This window comes from Lolium rigidum, chromosome 3, assembly GCF_022539505.1.
Source record: "Lolium rigidum isolate FL_2022 chromosome 3, APGP_CSIRO_Lrig_0.1, whole genome shotgun sequence".
NCBI classification, from domain to species: Eukaryota; Viridiplantae; Streptophyta; class Magnoliopsida; order Poales; family Poaceae; genus Lolium; species Lolium rigidum.
This window is the reverse complement of record NC_061510.1, coordinates 77615996-77634701: the sequence shown is the minus strand read 5'-3', so window position 1 is coordinate 77634701 and position 18706 is coordinate 77615996. Positions and strand designations below refer to the sequence as shown.

The window sequence follows — 18706 nt, the reverse complement described above, 5'->3', positions numbered from 1 at the left end:
GGGGCCACACGAGGGCCCCACACGCCGAGGCCGCGCGGCCGGCACTCGGGCCGCGCCGCCCTGTTGTGGCGGCGCCTCGTGGCCCCACTTCGTAAGTCCTCCGGTCTTCCGGAAGCTTCGTGTAAAAATAGGCCCCCGGGCGTTGATTTCGTCCAATTCCGAGAATATTTCCTTACTAGGATTTCGAAACCAAAAACAGCAGAAAACAAAGAATCGGCTCTTCGGCATCTCGTCAATAGGTTAGTGCCGGAAAATGCTTAATAATGACATATAATGTGTATAAAACATGTGAGTATCATCATAAAAGTAGCATGGAACATAAGAAATTATAGATACGTTTGGGACGTATCAAGCATCCCCAAGCTTAGTTCCTACTCGCCCTCGAGTAGGTAAATGATAACAAAGATAATTTCTGAAGTGACATGCTATCATAATCTTGATCATACTATTGTAAAGCATATGAGATGAATGCAGCGATTCGAAGCAATGGCAAAGATAATGAGTAAACAAATGAATCATATAGCAAAGACTTTTCATGAATAATACTTTCAAGACATGCATCAATAAGACTTGCATAAGAGTTACTCATAAAGTAATAAATTCGAAGTAAAGGCATTGAAGCAACACAAAGGAAGATATAAGTTTCAGCGGTTGCTTTCAACTTCAACATGTATATATCATGGATAATTGTCAACATAAAGCAATATAACAGGTGCAATAAGTAAACATGTAAGAATTAATGCACACAGTTGACACAAGTGTTTGCTTCTGGGATAGAAAGAATAGGCAAACTGACTCAACAATAAAGTAGAAGATAGGCCCTTCGCAGAGGGAAGCATTGATTACTATATTTGTGCTAGAGCTTTTCATTTTGAAAACAAGAAACAATTTTGTCAATGGTAGTAATAAAGCATATGTGTTATGTATAAGACATCTTATAAGTTGCAAGCCTCATGCATAGTATACTAATAGTGCTCACACCTTGTCCTAATTAGCTTGGATTAACACTGATTATCATTGCATAGCATATGTTTCAACCAAGTGTCACAAAGGGGTACCTCTATGCCGCTCGTACAAAGGTCTAAGGAGAAAGCTCGCATTGGATTTCTCGCTTTTGATTATTCTCAACTTAGACATCCATACCGGGACAACATAGACAACGAGATAATGGACTCCTCTTTAATGCATAAGCATTCAACAACAGATTAATATTCTCATAAGAGATTGAGGATTAATTGTCCACACTCGAAACTTCCACCATGAATCATGGCTTTAGTTAGCGGCCCAATGTTCTTCTCTAACAAGTACGCATACTCAAACCATTTGATTGTGAGAACCGCCCTTACTTCGGACAAGACGAACATGCATAGCAACTCACATGATATTCAACAAAGGTAAAAGAGTTGATGGCGTCCCCGTAAAACATGGTTACCGCTCAACAAGCAACTTATTAAGAAATAAGACACATAAGTACATATTCTTCACCACGATAGTTTTTAAGGCTATTTGTCCCATGAGCTATATATTGCAAAGACAAAGAATAGAAATTTTAAAGGTAGCACTCAAGTAATTTACTTTGGAATGGCGGAGAAATACCATGTGGTAGGTAGGTATGGTGGACACAAATGGTATAGTTATTGGCTCAAGGATTTGGATGCACGAGAAGAATTCCTCTCAATACAAGGCTAGGCTAGCAAGGTTGTTTGAAGCAAACTCAAGTATAAAAGGTGCAGCAAAGCTCACATATGAACATATTGTAACTATTATAAGACTTTACATTGTCTCCTTGTTGTTCAAACACCTCAACCGTAAAATATCTAGACTCTAGAGATCAATCATGCAAACCAAATTTTAACAAGCTCTATGTAGTTATTCATTAATGAGTACAAGGTACATGATGCAAGAGCTTAAACAAGATCTATATGAGCTCAACAATTGCCAAGTATCACATTATTCAAGACATTAAACCATTTACCACATGCAGCATTTTCCGTTTCCAACCATATAACAATGAATGAAATAGTCCAACTTTCACAATGAACATTAAAGATGAAGCTAAGAACATATGTGTTCATACGAAACAGCGGAGCATGTCTCTCTCCCAAACAAAGAATGCTAGGATCCGATTTATTCAAACAAAAATAAAAACAAACAGACGCTCCAAGTAAAGCACATAAGATGTGACGGAATAAAAATATAGTTTCACTAGAGGAACCTGATAAGTTGTCGATGAAGAAGGGATGCCTTGGGCATCCCCAAGCTTAGACGCTTGAGTCTTCTTAAAATATGCAGGGATGAACCACGGGGGCATCCCCAAGCTTTGACTTTTCACTCTTCTTGATCATATTGTATCATCCTCCTCTCTTGACCCTTGAAAACTTCCTCCACACCAAACTCAAAACAAACTCATTAGAGGGTCAGTGCATAATTCATATATTCAGAGGTGACATAATCATTCTTAACACTTCGGACATTGCACAAAGCTACTGAAAGTTAATGGAACAAAGAAATCCATCAAACATAGCAAAACAGAGCAATGCGAAATAAAAGGCAGAATCTGTCAAAACAGAACAGTTCGTAAAGACGAATTTTAAAGTGGCACCAGACTTGCTCAGATGAAAATGCCCAAATTTAACGAAAGTTGCGTACATATCCGAGGATCACGCACGTAAATTGGCAGATTTTTTTGATTTTTCTACTGAGACTACTGCTCAAATTCGTGACAGCAAGAAATCTGTTTCTCACGCAGAATCCAAATCTAGTATTGGCTTTACTATCAAAGACTTTACTTGGCACAACAATGCAATAAAATAAAGATAAGGAGAGGTTGCCGCGTACTAAACAACTTCCAAGACTCAAATATAAAATAAAGTGCGAAGTAAAATAATGGGTTGTCTCCCATAAGCGCTTTTCTTTAACGCCTTTCGCCTAGGCGCAGGAAGTGTGTATCAAGTAACATCAAGAGACGAAGCATCAACATCATAAGTTGTTCTAATAATAGAATCATAAGGTAACTTCATTCTCTTTCTAGGGAAGTGTTCCATACCTTTCTTGAGAGGAAATTGATATTTAATATTACCTTCCTTCATATCAATGGTGGCACCAACAGTTCGAAGAAAAGGTCTTCCCAATATAATGGGGCAAGATGCATTGCATTCAATATCCAAGACAACAAAATCAACGGGGACAAGGTTATTGTTAACCATAATACGAACATTATCAATCCTCCCCAAAGGTTTCTTTATAGCATTATCAACAAGATTAACATCCAAATAACAATTCTTCAATGGTGGCAAGTCAAGCATATCATAAATTTTCTTAGGCATAACAGAAATACTTGCACCAAGATCACATAAAGCATTACAATCAAAATCATTGACCCTCATCTTAATGATGGGCTCCCAACCATCTTCTAACTTCCTAGGAATAGAGGTTTCAAGTTTTAGTTTCTCTTCTCTAGCTTTTATGAGAGCATTTGTAATATGTTTTGTAAATGCCAAATTTATAGCACTAGCATTGGGACTTTTAGCAAGATTTTGTAAGAACTTTATAACTTCAGAGATGTGACAATCATCAAAGTCTAAACCATTATGATCTACAGCAATGGGATCATTGTCCCCAATATTTTGAAAAATTTCAGCGCTTTATCGGTTCCAGCTAGCTTTAGCAGCTTCGGCAATTTTGCACGCTTTGCACTAGGAGTAGAAACATTGCCAACACCAATTATTTTACCATTGATAGTAGGAGGTGTAGCAACATGTGAATCATTAACATTACTAGTGGTGGTAATAGTCCAAACTTTAGCTACATTATTCTCTTTAGCTAGTTTTTCATTTTCTTCTCTTTCCCACCTAGCATGCAATTCAACCATCAATCTAATATTCTCATTAATTCGAACTTGGATGGCATTTTCTGTAGTGACGATCTTATTATCAATATCCTTATTAGGCATAACTTTCAATTTTAAAAGATCAACATCAGAGGCAAGACTATCAACCTTAGAAGCAAGAATATCAATTTTATCAAGCTTTTCCTCAACAGATTTGTTAAAAGCAGTTTGTGTACTAATAAATTCTTTAAGCATGGCTTCAAGACCAGGGGGTACACTCCTATTATTGTCGTAAGAATTCCCATAAGAATTACCATAACTATTACCATTAGCAGTAGGATATGGCCTATAGTTGTTACCAGAATTATTCCTATAAGCATTGTTGTTGAAATTATTATTTTTAATGAAGTTCACATCAACATGTTCTTCTTGGGCAACCAATGAAGCTAAAGGAACATTATTAGGATCAACATTAGATCTACCATTCACAAGCATAGACATAATAACATCAATCTTATCACTCAAGGAAGAGGTTTCTTCAACAAAATTTACCTTCTTACCTTGTGGAGCTCTTTCCGTGTGCCATTCAGAGTAATTTGTCATCATATCATCAAGAAGTTTTGTTGCCGCCCCCAAAGTGATGGACATAAAGGTACATCCAGCAGCTGAATCCAATAGGTTCCGCGAAGAAAAATTCAATTCAATCCTGCATAAAAGGTTTGGATGATCATCCAAGTAGTCAGTCCATGGGTTGGGCAATTCTTTACCAAAGATTTCATTCTCTCCCATGCTTGAGCAACATGTTCATTATCTAATTGCTTGAAATTCATTATGCTACTTCTCAAAGATATAATTTTAGCGGGAGGATAATATCTACCAATAAAAGCATCCTTACATTTAGTCCAAGAATCAATACCATTTCTAGGCAGAGATAGCAACCAATCTTTAGCTCTTCCTGTTAAGGAGAAAGGAAACAATTTTAATTTTATAATGTCACCATCTACATCCTTATACTTTTGCATTTCACATAGTTCAACAAAATTATTAAGATGGGCAAGCAAGCATCATCGTAACTAACACCGGAAAATTGCTCTCTCATAACAAGATTCAAGTAAAGCAGGTTTAATTTCAAAGAATTCTGCTGTAGTAGCAGGTGGAGCAATAGGTGTGCATAGGAAATCATTATTATTTGTCCTAGTGAAGTCACACAACTTAGTATTCTCAACAGTACCCATTTTAGCAGTAGTAAATAAAGAAAACTAAATAAAGTAAATGCAAGCAACTAATTTTTTTGTGTTTTTGATATGGAGAACAAGACAGTAAATAAAGTAAAACTAGCAACTAATTTTTTTGTGTTTTGATATAATGCAGCAAACAAAGCAGTAAATAAAATAAAGCAAGACAAAAACAAAGTAAAGAGATTGGAAGTGGAGACACCCCTTGCAGCGTGTCTTGATCTCCCGGCAACGGCGCCGAAATTTGCCGCGGCGTGCGCTGACGTGGGAGTTAGAAATCTTTGTGGTGTAACTTTTCTTCAGGTCCCCGGCAACGGCGCCGTAAATTTGCTTGATGCGTGTAGTTGACACGTCCGTTGGGAACCCCAAGAGGAAGGTGTGATACGCACAGTAGCAAGTTTCCTCGCAAGAAACCAAGGTCTAATCGAACCAGAGAGGAGTCAAGAAGCACGTTGAAGGTTGATGGTGGCAGAATGTAGTGCGGCGCAACACCAGGGATTCCGGCGCCAACGTGGAACCTCGCACAACACAATCACGGAACTTTGCCCCAACGTAACGGCGAGGTTGTCAATCTCACCGGCTTGCCGTAAACAAAGGATTAGATGTATAGTGTGGATGATGATGGTTGTTTGCGAAGAACAAGAAAGAACAATTGCGATGAGATTGTATTTCGTATGTAAAGAATAGGACCGGGGTCCACAGCTCACTAGTGGTGTCTCTCCCATAAGATAGCGAGATGTTGGGTGAACAAATTACAGTTGGGCAATTGACAAATAAAGAAGGCATAACAATGCACATACATATATCATGATGAGTACTATGAGATTCAATCAGGGCATTACGACAAAGTACATAGACCGCTATCCAGCATGCATCTATACCTAAAAAGTCCACCTTCAGGTTATCATCCGAACCCCCTCCCGTATTAAGTTGTAAACAACATACAATTGCATTAAGTATGGTGCGTAATGTAATCAACACAAATATCCTTAGACAAAGCATCGATGTTTTATCCCTAGTAGCAACGAAGACATCCACAACCTTAGAACTTTACGTCACATCGTCCCGGATTTAATGGAGGCATGAACCCACTATCGAGCATAAATACTCCCTCTTGGAGTCACAAGTATCAACTTGGCCGAGCCTCTACTAGCAACGGAGAGCATGCAAGAACATAAATAACATATATGATAGATTGATAATCAACTTGACATAGTATTCAATATTCATCGGATCCCAACAAACACAACATGAAGGATTACAAATAGATGATCTTGATCATGATAGGCAGCTCACAAGATCTAACATGATAGCACAATGAGGAGAAGACAACCATCTAGCTACTACTATGGACCCATAGTCCAGGGGTGGACTACTCACACATCGATCCGGAGGCGGTCATGGCGATGAAGAGACCTCCGGGAGATGATTCCCCTCTCCCGGCAGGGTGTCGGAGGCGATCTCCCGAATCCCCCGAGATGGGATTGGCGGCGGCGGCGTCTCCGGAAGGTTTTCCGTATCGTGGCTCTCGGTATCGGGGGTTTTCGCGACGAAGACTATATGTAGGCGGAAGGGCAGGTCGAGTGGGGCCACACGAGGGCCCCACACGCCGGGGCCGCGCGGCCCGGCCACTCGGGCCGCGCCGCCCGTTGTGGCGGCGCCTCGTGGCCCCACTTCGTAAGTCCTCCGGTCTTCGGAAGCTTCGTGTAAAAATAGGCCCTCGGGCGTTGATTTCGTCCAATTCCGAGAATATTTCCTTACTAGGATTTCGAAACCAAAAACAGCTAGAAAACAAGAACGGCTCTTCGGCATCTCGTCAATAGGTTAGTGCCGGAAAATGCATAATAATGACATATAATGTGTATAAAACATGTGAGTATCATCATAAAAGTAGCATGGAACATAAGAAATTATAGATACGTTTGGGACGTATCACAGGGTTTTGATAATTTGAATTTTCTTTGGACTAAATAAAGTATCATTGTATTTCTGAATTATTCTTGAGTACACATTTAATATATGTGAGCTTTATTGCCAATTTTCATTAAGCATGATTTGATGCACTCATTTTAATTTTCTTTTTCTTGTGGAATCAAATCTATTTTGAATTATTAGAGTTGAGAATTTCTAATCTAAGTGTTTTATAAGTTATCATTAGGGCTTGATCTCTTAATTGAGAATTTAATCCCTTGCATATGATTTTATGTGAACACTTATTTATTAAGATCTTGTAGGTTTGATTATAGCTCTATTTCAAGGTTAGCACTATTGTATTTTAATAACACCTTGAAATACCTAGAGTAGATATTACTTCCTCATGATTGGCCTTGGTTATAAAGATAAGTGGTTGATCACCACACATATGGTTTTAATTATAAGATGTAGCACAAGGTTTTTCTTATGTTCAATAACTGAAGCATAAGATTTAATTAATGTGCAATTCTAGGGTTCTAATGCTATTTACCTAATGACACATGGGTTGGAACTTAATTGTGGCTTGGTTTTAGTTGTGATCACCCTATGATGCACAAACTAGGGTTGATATATAATTCTAGGCTGTAGAGATGAGATGACACCATATTGCATTGGCTAGGGTTTAATCTCCCCTATCCATGATAAGGTGGTTACTTGCTTAATAGTTGATGTTCCCCTTTAGTTACTAAGGACTTGAGAATTGGTTTTATCTTATACCAATAGACTTCTATTATTATCCTTAATCTATCATTAAAGTAACTAAAGTGGCTATGGTTCTTTTTATAGTTAACTTTGGCTATAATGATGAATGGTTTCTCACCATAACAAGTATAAAGTTTGACTGTAAGGTTTTCTTATGTTCTTTAATTGAGGAATAAGTGGAATGTAGATGTGGTAAGATTTTACTTATGATTACCAAATGATTCACAAGTTAGGATTGAGGTATAAGCCTAGGGTTGCTAACTAGTGATCTCCCTATAATTTCATGTGGTGAATGATATCTACTTATCATATAGGGTTTAACTTATGGCTTATTCTTATATTTCTCCAAACCATGATCATGGCATTATCATGAGCAACTTATTCTCAATGGCTTCTACTCCCAATTCTTAGAGTATATGATCATTACCCAATTTGTAATGATCAAAGGTTTGGCTTCCTAAAGTATCTCTCATGAACTAAGTTTTCTCATTTCCAAGATCAAGTATTGTCTTGATCAACTAGGGTATAGAACTTCTTTTATAGTTTCTTTAATGGACATGGTTATATGATTGACTCAATAGTTTATATCCCAGGAGAATGCCTGAGATAATTACTTAGAGTTCTTTCCAAGGTATGATGATATAATCATCTTGGGATATGGATAGTTCTCTCTCAAAAGCAAATGTTGGCTCAACTAACTTGAGTGTAGCACCATAGCTTGAGCTTTCATATATAGGAATGGATTCTTCTAGGGTTTATGGTATACTCCTAATTACTTCCTTAGGTATCTAGGCTAAGACTTCACTTGTCTAGTTTAGTTGGATTGGTCTCTTTCTTTCTTCATCAACTCATGGATATTGTCTTATTCCATTTTATACTAGATCATCTCACCACTCTAAGATTAAATGGTTTTATCTCCTAATACTTTAGTTTAAAGGTTGTCCTGGATTCTTAAATAGGTAAAGCTAGGATTGGTATGAATGGTCTCTCATTTGGGAAGGACTTTAGTACTAATCTAATAGTTATAGAACTCTCTCTTCTCAAGATTTTTATATATCTTAATTCAGATTCAGAAGAATAGAATAAAGAAAACTAGAGAACAATTTTATAGTTGATCCCCTTGTCATGAATTCCAATATTGAAGTGGGATGAATACCATGGAGTTCATGGTAGGAACATGGATTGGTTTAAGACATGGAAAAGATAAGTCAAGAATAGTTTCTCTATTTATTGTTACTTGATTTCCAATTAAATAGATGTTCATATGTTATGGCAAGGAATACCATGTTATGATCTTTAATAAAATCAAGTAGTTGATCCTTGATTAATATGTTATTGTGTTGGTTTTAGTTCCATTTGATATAATCCCTTAGATCAAATCATCTCTACCAAAAACAAAGTTTTAGCAAAAGGTCACATTGAGGTTTATAGCACTTGGCTTGATGATCTACTTCAATTCCATCAATGTCAAGTGAAACTTCAGTTACTGTGACTGTTTTACTTTAAAGCGTGAAAATTCCCCGGATTTTCTATGCATGAATGCAATGCACACATCTGTTTCCTCTATTTTTGTAACCCCAAATACTGGGATATTACACCGGCACTGCCGCCATTTCAAGGCCGGCACTGCCGCTGAAGACGTCCCAATGGGCAGATTTGGTGGAGGGGTATATAAGGAACCCTTCTCCTACCTCAGAAAGCTGCTCAAACCCTCAAGACTGGTTCCACCATTGCTGAGCCACCAAGAACACCAAAATCGTCAGATCTCCTCTCTCAACCACCCAAATCTCTTGAGCTTTGGAGAATCGAAGGAGAAGACCCCGATCTACATCTTCACCAAAGCGATTTGCATTTCCCCCTCATTTTGTTGAGGGCCCCCTTGCTAGTGTTGCTCTTTTGGAAACCCTAGTTGTTTGTGGTTGATTTGTTCTTGTTGTTGTGTTGTTACAGATATTGGGAGCCTCCAATTCGGTTGTGGATGTGTGCCACAAGAACCTTGTAAAGGCCCGATTTCCGCCTCGAGGAAATACCTTAGTGGAAGTGGGCTAGGCCTTTGTGGCGTTGCTCACAGGAGACCTGAGTGAAGCCTTCGTGGCGTTGGTCTGGCTTTCGTAGCGACCACACTCCTCCAAACGTAGACGTACTTCCTGTCAAAGGGAAGGAACTACGGGAATCATCTCCGTGTCTCCGCGTGCTCCACTCTCGGTTACCTCTATCCTTATTAGCTTCCCTATATATTGTCTTGCTATATATTGTCTAGTAGTTGATCTTGTCATATAGGTAAATTCACATAGTTGCATATCTAGAGAATTTACCTTTGTGTCAAGCCTAAATCGAAAAGAACTAAAAATTGGTTAGCACCTATTCAACCCCCTCTCTAGGTGCGGCATACGATCCTTTCACCTCCACACCGCTCCAACAGAGAGTAACAGCCGCAAGGGTGTGAACTTGGGGATACATCGTCGTCTCCGCATGCCTCGGTTACTTCTCAACCCAAGCTCCTTTACTTATGCACTTTACATTGTGATAGCCTTCGTGCTTGATGTTCTATATACATTGCTATCACCTTGTTGCTTATCTTCCTTAGCATATGTTGCTGGTGCACATAGGCAAAGCCTAGTTTTTAAGCTTTGTGCTTGACAAGTAAAACATAGTCTTATTTCGCATTTGTTCAAGCCCTCAAGTAGAAGTTTTTGTAACGGCCTATTCACCCCCTCTAGGCGATCCTTGGTCATTCAAAAACTTTCGCACCAAATGTGTCTTTCAGAAGAAGTCTCACTAGGCCTCAACGAAAATCATGAGATGAGTTGTTACAACGTTTAGATTCAGTACATCCGCATGGGCCCGATGTGTTTCGGTGGAATCTTACTAGAAGTGGTACATTCTCAGTGGCTTCCATGTATAATGCCTTAAGCCAACCTGATTTATCTATCGATAGTTTTTTGGAAGATGAAGATAACACTGAAAGCAAAAGTATCTGCGTGGTATCTTGGTCATGTGGTGATTCTCACGAAGGATAACTTTTGCAAAACGTAATTGGCAGGGAAGAAAGTATGTTTTTTGTCATCGCGACGAAACTAAGCATTTATTCTTCGTGTGTAAATTTGCGAGATCTATGTGATTAGCCATCCAGATAGGTTCTATTTTGTATCCACCATGTAGTGTTGCGAATATATTCGGCACTGGCTTAAAAATGTGAACAATAGGTTTAAACTACTTATTAGGGTGAGAGCGATTGCCATTATTTGGCCGCTGTGATTATGTAGAAATGACAATGTTTTTAATAATAAGATGTCTTCTATGATGCATGTCATCTATCGGTGCACAAGTACACTCCATTTATGGTCACCTCTACAACGTGTGGAGCATCGCGACCTCTTTACGGAGAATGTTTACATGGTTGAAGGATATGGCGAGGAACATTTTTCCCAACATTGGTTGAATCTAAGGATTGGCCCTCTTTCGTCACAAACCTGTTTTACTTTACTTTATTTGAACTTCGGTCTTCTGGATATTTATGTCATTTTGTACGGCTATGTACATCTGAAGTTCAATACTTTGTGAATTGCCCATCATAAAAAAGATTTAATAGTTCTCAACTAGCTAAGAACTAAGTTTGTGGTTGATTGCATCGTGATTTGTGTACACGAGTTGCAAGTTAAGTTGCAACTCGTTTTTTTAGTTGCAAGTGGAGTTGTAACTGAGATTTTTTTCAGTTGCAAGCGAGGATGCAGTTAAGAAAAATTGTTCGAACTGTTAAACTTGCTTCGTGATTCATGCTAGTTATTACTTGCAACATGAGTTGCAACTGAGATTTAATGATGTCCGAGAAGGAAGTTAGTTGTGCATACAGCTGGGCATGGGCAGCCCGGCCCGAAAATCCCGGGCCGGGCTAGGTCGGGCTTGCCCTTTAGGCCGGTTCGGGCTTGATTTTTGAGCCCGAATGTCGGGCCGGGCCAGGCTCGGGCTTGCAGATTTTGCGATTTAGGCACGGTTTGGGCCGGGCTTGTCGGGTTGGGCCAGGCTTTTGCCAGTTCGGGCCAAGTTCGGGCTCGATTTGTAGGCCCAACGGTCGGGCCGGGTTCTCATGAATTTATCCTGAATCGGGACCTTTTGGCTCAACTTTATCCTAGGTTCAGGCTTGACATTTTAGCTTCGGGCTTTTCGGGCTTGGACCAAACCCCGGCCCGGCCCGAGTTTTGCCCAGGTGTGTGCATAGTGGACTGACTGACAAAGACCCCCCAAAAAAAAACCCTCTAAAATTTCCCCTTCGCTGGTTGCTGTTCATTCCTCTCTGCCCTCGTCTCGTGCCCTCTTCCAGCCCAAGCTCGCCCAATGCCAGCGAGCAGCCGCCAAGGTACTATCTCGTTGACGATCCTCGCAACAAATTTCTCACTTTCCTCCTCGGATTGGAACAACTCGCGTTTTCCCTAGTACACATGCTTTCTTTCCCCCAATCCGCTCCGGCTATTTGGGCTATCTTTTCCCTGGGATTTTTGTGGATACAATTGTTGGCTGGGGAATCGCGAGGTGAGCATCCGCATATACCTCCCGTAGTTCTTGGTCGCGATTAACGTGGTCTGAACATAGGAGCCGACCAGCGGAAGCGGATAGTAACCCTCGGTCTGTACTAAGTTCTTTTTTTTGCGGAATGGTCTGTACTAAGTTCGATGCGCACTTGCGAAGTTTGATGTTGAGTTGTTGACAAATGCGATTATTATGTCCAGCTTAGCTGCTTTAGATCAGACTGAAAAAACAGCATCTTGCATTTCCCTGCGATTGCGATGTGATTGTGGACACATCATCCCTTGTATTTCTGTAGTAGCTGTTTCTTCAGAAAAAAATGACCTGTAAAAATTCATGCACATTAGCAGTGTGTAGAAAAAATAAACATTGGTGGAATGAGTTTGTTTCATATGTACCTGCACATTGCGTATGTACGTTCTACTCCACAAAGGTTCAAACACCAAATTAGAAAACCTCCTTCCCAAAAATATGATCAATTGTGACGGATATAACATTCAGCAATAAGATTTAGTGGAATGAAAGGTGCTGTGCATCAAGATGGTTTTGTGTGGAACATAGGTTGCATTTTTCTGACTCCATGGGCTTCCCCTTTTCTCTTGGCAGTGTCAGTCTCTCTAACGTTCTATCCTCTGAAGCCATAGACATGGATTTAACTTTCTCTGTGATTCTAGTGCACTAGGAGAGAAATAGTTAGACAATCACATTGCCACCTTTTATGTGACGATATGGCGTGGTCATAGTAGTCCATACCAGTCATTGAGATACCACAGTCAAATTTATATTTTTGATGACGGATGGGCCATAAGGGTCCGATACTTATCAGTTTCTACCCAGATATTTTGTTCAGTTTGACTAACAGTCTAACAGGAACTTACGTTGCTAGGAAGAAATGGTGCTTTTCCAGTGCTTCGGTAATATTTGGAGCTATTTCAGAATGGTTTCACAAAGAAATTCAGTTAGAAACAGTGATAGTGCAACAAATTCTAGCTTTGCAAAATGCCCGTTGTTATTACTCTTATTAGTACTACTTTTGTCTGTTTGGATTCCCCAGCATCAAGCGAGTAACACCATTATGTCTTGCATTCTCTACTGGTAATCCTCATGGTTTGTTTGAATCCCTTAGGTGTATCATCGCAACCATTGCATCATACGATGTTCACAATCATAATCATCAAACAAGATTATCCGAAGATGTATTAAACCTTGCACATGTTTTGGATCCTCAAATTATTTCCAATAAACTAATGTTTGGAGGTGTAACCCAGTTTGGAGTTTTGTTTGGCCATATTATAATCGCTATTGTTCGTCTAGAATTAATATACCACCATGACTCAAATGTGTATCATTAAGGAAATGATGGGCCATATTTCTCAAAGAAAGACAATAGAATGTCTCTGATTTAAGAACGTAAAATATTCTTTAAATGACTCTTGATTTACCTAGATTTCACATGAAAGTTCGTCCTATCCCCCATTGTTTGGTACATTATAGTTGGTATAAACCTAGTTTGTTGCTTTGACCAAGAATTGATGGATGTAATACATGTATTTAATTTTCTTATATCTGTTTGGTATTTTTGCACATGTTGAATTTTGGGCAATCCTGAGATTAAGAATAATATCCAGCATTCTCTGAATGGAATCTAGCACCATTTCCTTGCAGTAGTTTCCTCTGCAAGCATTTACAGTGTTCTGGTTGAATATGTTCAGGTTAGAAGGTGCACATTTGTTTTGTATTGTATTTGACGGGAGAGGGCCTAAGCATGGGAGCTCCCAAACAAAGGTGGACTTCTGAGGAAGATGCTGCTCTTAGAGCTGGAATAGCAAAGCATGGAGTGGGAAATTGGCGCATGATACTGAAAGATCCAAAATTTAGCTCCATCTTGCGCTACCGCTCGAATGTGGACTTGAAGGTTAGAACTGTTTAATTCCCACCACTTCTCTTGAGTTCTCTTCAACAAGGGTCGTTCTGAAATTTCTGTTCTTTGAAATCATGTGCTATATATGTTAAAGTTCCAGATATCATTTCATAAAAAAAACCAGAAAACATCTTCATTTATTAAATTTGCATGCCCTTTTTTCTGTGAATTACTTCTCAGGACAAGTGGCGCAACATCAATGTACTTTTCCCCGGATGTGGTTCTCTGGAGAAGGGAAGGAGTACCACTAAAAAGAATCAAGCTACTCCTAAGAATACCGATCACCAGATTGCAAACAGCACAATTACTTCTGATGTTGATGATGAAATTGTTGAACAAAAACCTATGACATCAGTGTCTAGTCAAGTGTGGAATAGTTCAATTGCAAAGAGACCTCGCTCAAGGTAATTATATGTGTGCTATTCTAATTCATAAATTCATTAAGCGTTCTCACAGTTCTATCCAAGAAAAAAAAGATATTATGGATCCTTCACTTAGATTTTTTGGCTTTCCTGCAGGCTAAACAATATCATATTGGAGTCTGTAAAGAACTTGAATGAGCCTACAGGGTCGCACTCAAACTACTATTGCTAATTACATAGAGGTTTGTATCACTGTTCTGTTTTTTTCTATCACTAAAGGTATATTATTTTTTGATCCGTCTGTAAATGAAATCTCTTAGTGGCATCTTCTGTTTCAAAAAAAATGATATCTTGCTTATCTACTTTAAACATATTTTAGGGGAATGTTACGTTTGTTAATTTTCATTTTCATTTATTCCATTTAGTCAACCAAAAGTTGTACTTAGCAGGAGAGCTTCTTATCTATGGATTATGTGTTTCAACTCAACCAAAACTCTTTAGTCTATTGGATAGTTTTTGGAGAGGGTTTGGTGCCCATGGGCCAGTACCACAAAGAAGGAATAAAATTATAGTTTCGTCAGAATAACGGGTACTCCTGAAATGAAATTCTAAGGGAAGACAGTTTGTTTACCAAAACAACAACTACATGTAACCTGATTCTATTGTATATAAATGAGCTCATAGATAGCAATTTATAGAATCCACAATAAAGTGAGTCCCTAACACCTTTCAGCTGATGTCTTCCCAAACCAAGGTTTGGATAGCATGCTAGAACTGACCAGTAAAACAGAACCAGACTGTTCTTCTTTTCTGACCTCGCACCTGTTCACACTTTCTCTTGTTTGCTTTCATGTGATAACTTTATTAATTATTAATGATATTCCATATAGGAGGAATACTGGCCACCTAGTGATTTTGATCACATATTGTCTGCAAAACTGAAGGACTTGACCACCAGTGGAAAATTAATACAGGTAACCCCACTTTACTTCTCAACTGCATATTTTTGCTTTTACAGAGGAAATAAAGCTAGTACAGTATTTATGATTGAGGCGAAACTACTCGAAGATACCACATGCAATAACTTCAAGTAATTCCTTCTGTACAACCCGCTTAATGAGAAACCTGCAATGCTAGCATAATTATTTCAACTGGACAATCGATGGCATGTTGGCCTATCAGATTTGCTAAAGCAGAATCAATCAATTGTTTCCAGTATTTGCAAGTTTTTTTCGTGAAAACGCAAAAGACTATTGCGTTCCATTTTATTGAAAAGATAGAGGTTTACAATCCTCCTAGGAGGCATATTACAACAGAGTTACAGGTATTTAGTGGACATCCCAGGTTGATGGCAGAACTACCTCTAGACCTTTGGCGCCGGCCCTAGCCCCTCATCCTTTATTCTGGCAACCAGGCTTTGGACAGATGGCTGTGCACCTTCAAAGATGCACTCATTCCTTTGTTTCCAGATCAGCCATGGTGTGAGCAAGGCAGCAGATGCGAGTCCCTTGCGAGTATTAGTATTTGCATGTTTCACTACCATCGCATATGTTTGTGCTGCAAGTTCGTAATTTACTTGTATAAAATGCTGAAAGTGATTTTATGGTTGCTGGGCTTTTCGTTGTTTATGACTTATCTCTTAATGCATTTTTTTTCGAGCCAGTCACAAGCTGCTTGGTTCTACATATTTGATATTTCGCGGGCATGTGACGTGGCTTAATACATGACAATGGACTGATCGTTATTTCTCTCTGGACTATAGTTACTCATGAATATTGCAACCATGGACTGAGTGTAGACTATAGAGTATAAAGTACATGCAATTTTAGCATTCCACTCATGAATATTGCAGGTGAACCGGAAGTACAGGATTGCACCTGATTCACTGTACTCTGAGGAACGTAGCCCCAAAATGCTGCTTCTGGAAGACGTACAAAGAGAGTCCCGCGGACTAGAGAGAGATGATAGTAAAACCCTAACGATATCTCAAGTTGATGCTGAATTGGCTCGTATGGCAACCATGACTGCAGAAGAGGCTGCATACACTGCTGCCTGTGCAGTTGCAGAGGCAGAGGCTCTCATGGTTGAAGCTGAAGCAGCAGCAAGAGAAGCAGAGGCAGCAGAAGCAGATGCCCAAGCTGCACAAGCTTTCGCTGAAGCATCATCGATGACAATAAAGAACAGAAATATTATGGAACTGGTAACAGCCTAGTCTTTGAGTTATCAGTTACATGTTCAAATGTGCTTCTTTTCACGTGTTAATACATGTTTTATAATTCATCAGTAAATGGTTGGTTAAAATGCGAAATTGAGATTTTTTTTAATAAAATCATTAGACTTAAGGTTTGAACATTATTATTTTTGAAAGGCACATTTTTCTTGTTATTTGCACTAACTCATGCATGAGTCCCCCAGTCAACCCATATTATTTTGATCAAAGTTATTGGCTGGAATATTCAATTTAGATATATTAAGTTTGCTCGTCATAAATAATCCTGTAACTGTCAAAGTGGTATCTTACTGAAATCTGACAAGTTAAAAGTGTCACCCTTTCATCACTGGAGAGATTAGTTATTGAATAATATTTGAAGCCATGCAAAAAAAGTCTTCAAATCTCTGTGTTCTCATGTTATGCCAGAAACAAGCAACAATGCAACGTGATGTTGATGAGTTTGAACTCAATAACCAAGTGGGAACCAGTCTAGCTTTGTGATACCAAAACACCATGTGGCATAGTGATTGACTGCTTGTTGCCAATGATGGACCCAGTGTTGTGTTTGATCTTAATGACATAGTACCAATAGATATATCGTTTTGGTTTTACTGCTTATATATAGATAATTTGAGCTCTGTTTCATCTATTGTTTCTGTTTTCTAAAGTTAAGAAGCTCCCTCATTCTGGAAGCCTTCTTGATAAAATTATGGTTAAGCAACAGGTTCTGCATTGTGAAATTTCTACTGCCTTTGTGCTCCATTCAGAATCCGCCTTTGTTCGCATTTTGCTGTGCACATAAGGACCAAAAAATAGAACAATTTTTCTTCAGTTTAAGCTTTGTTTTCAATGATAACTATATTTAAGGGCAACCATCACTGTGTAAATGAAGCCTGGAAATGGGAAATAAATTAACCGCCATCATTTGTTAGTTTTGGTTATGTACTCCACATATACGGATTTTTTTCTTGTTTGCATCAATGTCGCATCATGCTTAGATTTCAAGTGAAAAGAACATCTAGTAAAAGACCCATTAGGAAATCAACCTCTTCCATAAATGGTCTTTTGCTCGAATATTATGTAGTTGTTGAGTTGGTCTTCCTGCAAATTTAGGAACATACATTTATTTATGTTAGACAGATGCACCACTATCGGGTTCACGAACAGAAGATTAGATCTGACCAAATTATAACGACCGCCATAATAAAACATGAAGCAAGTCAAATATACTTGGAATTATCCGTTGGTGCCTGTTTTGTCACTAGGGTAGTGTATATTACTCTTAACACCAAAGCTCCTTCAGGTGAAGGTTGAATTTAATGCCCTTGGCAGTGAAAGACTATTGTATTTTTATCGAGCTAATACTAAGAAACAATTAACCAATGATGTTTGCTGCTCCATCAAATTCTGACTCCCTTCATGTTACTGTGCAGATGGCCCAGTCCTGATGCTGCTCGGAGCTTCTCCGCCCAGCATTGCTGCAGAGTGCATCTGCCGTCTGGTCGTTTCTACTGTACATGCCTACTGTAGTTTGATTAACAGCAGTTTCCCCCGGGTCTCATCAGCTCGTGTTCCTGGAACAATGTTAGCCACAATGCACCAACAGCGCCCCTCTCCTAAGAATCCCACATACCCTTGGAGGTTGGAATATCGTTTCCGGAACTCAGTCATGCATGCTTTATTTTCTGCAAATATCCAGACTGCCCCAGACCCCGTTGATACGATGCTAGACCATGGTCGACTGATCTGGTGGTGGAGCCAATCAAGGAGATGAGGTCCATTTGACTTGGAGGTGGAAGATTCATACAGGCTGGAATGTGGGTTTATCAATCACCTCATCTTCCTTTCAGTTGGGAGCAGCTTGGTAGGGCAACACTTTTCTCGTGTGGTTTCAGACAATTGCATGCAAATCCGGTTTGCTGGGCATGTGATGATTGCTCTCCCTTT

General features: G+C 39.2%; 1 pseudogene; it reads left to right on the top strand.

Moving 5' to 3' along the window:
• Positions 1 to 11996: 11996 nt before the first annotated feature.
• LOC124696980 lies at positions 11997 to 18425 on the top strand (annotated as a pseudogene).
• The last annotated feature ends 281 nt before the right edge of the window (positions 18426 to 18706 follow it).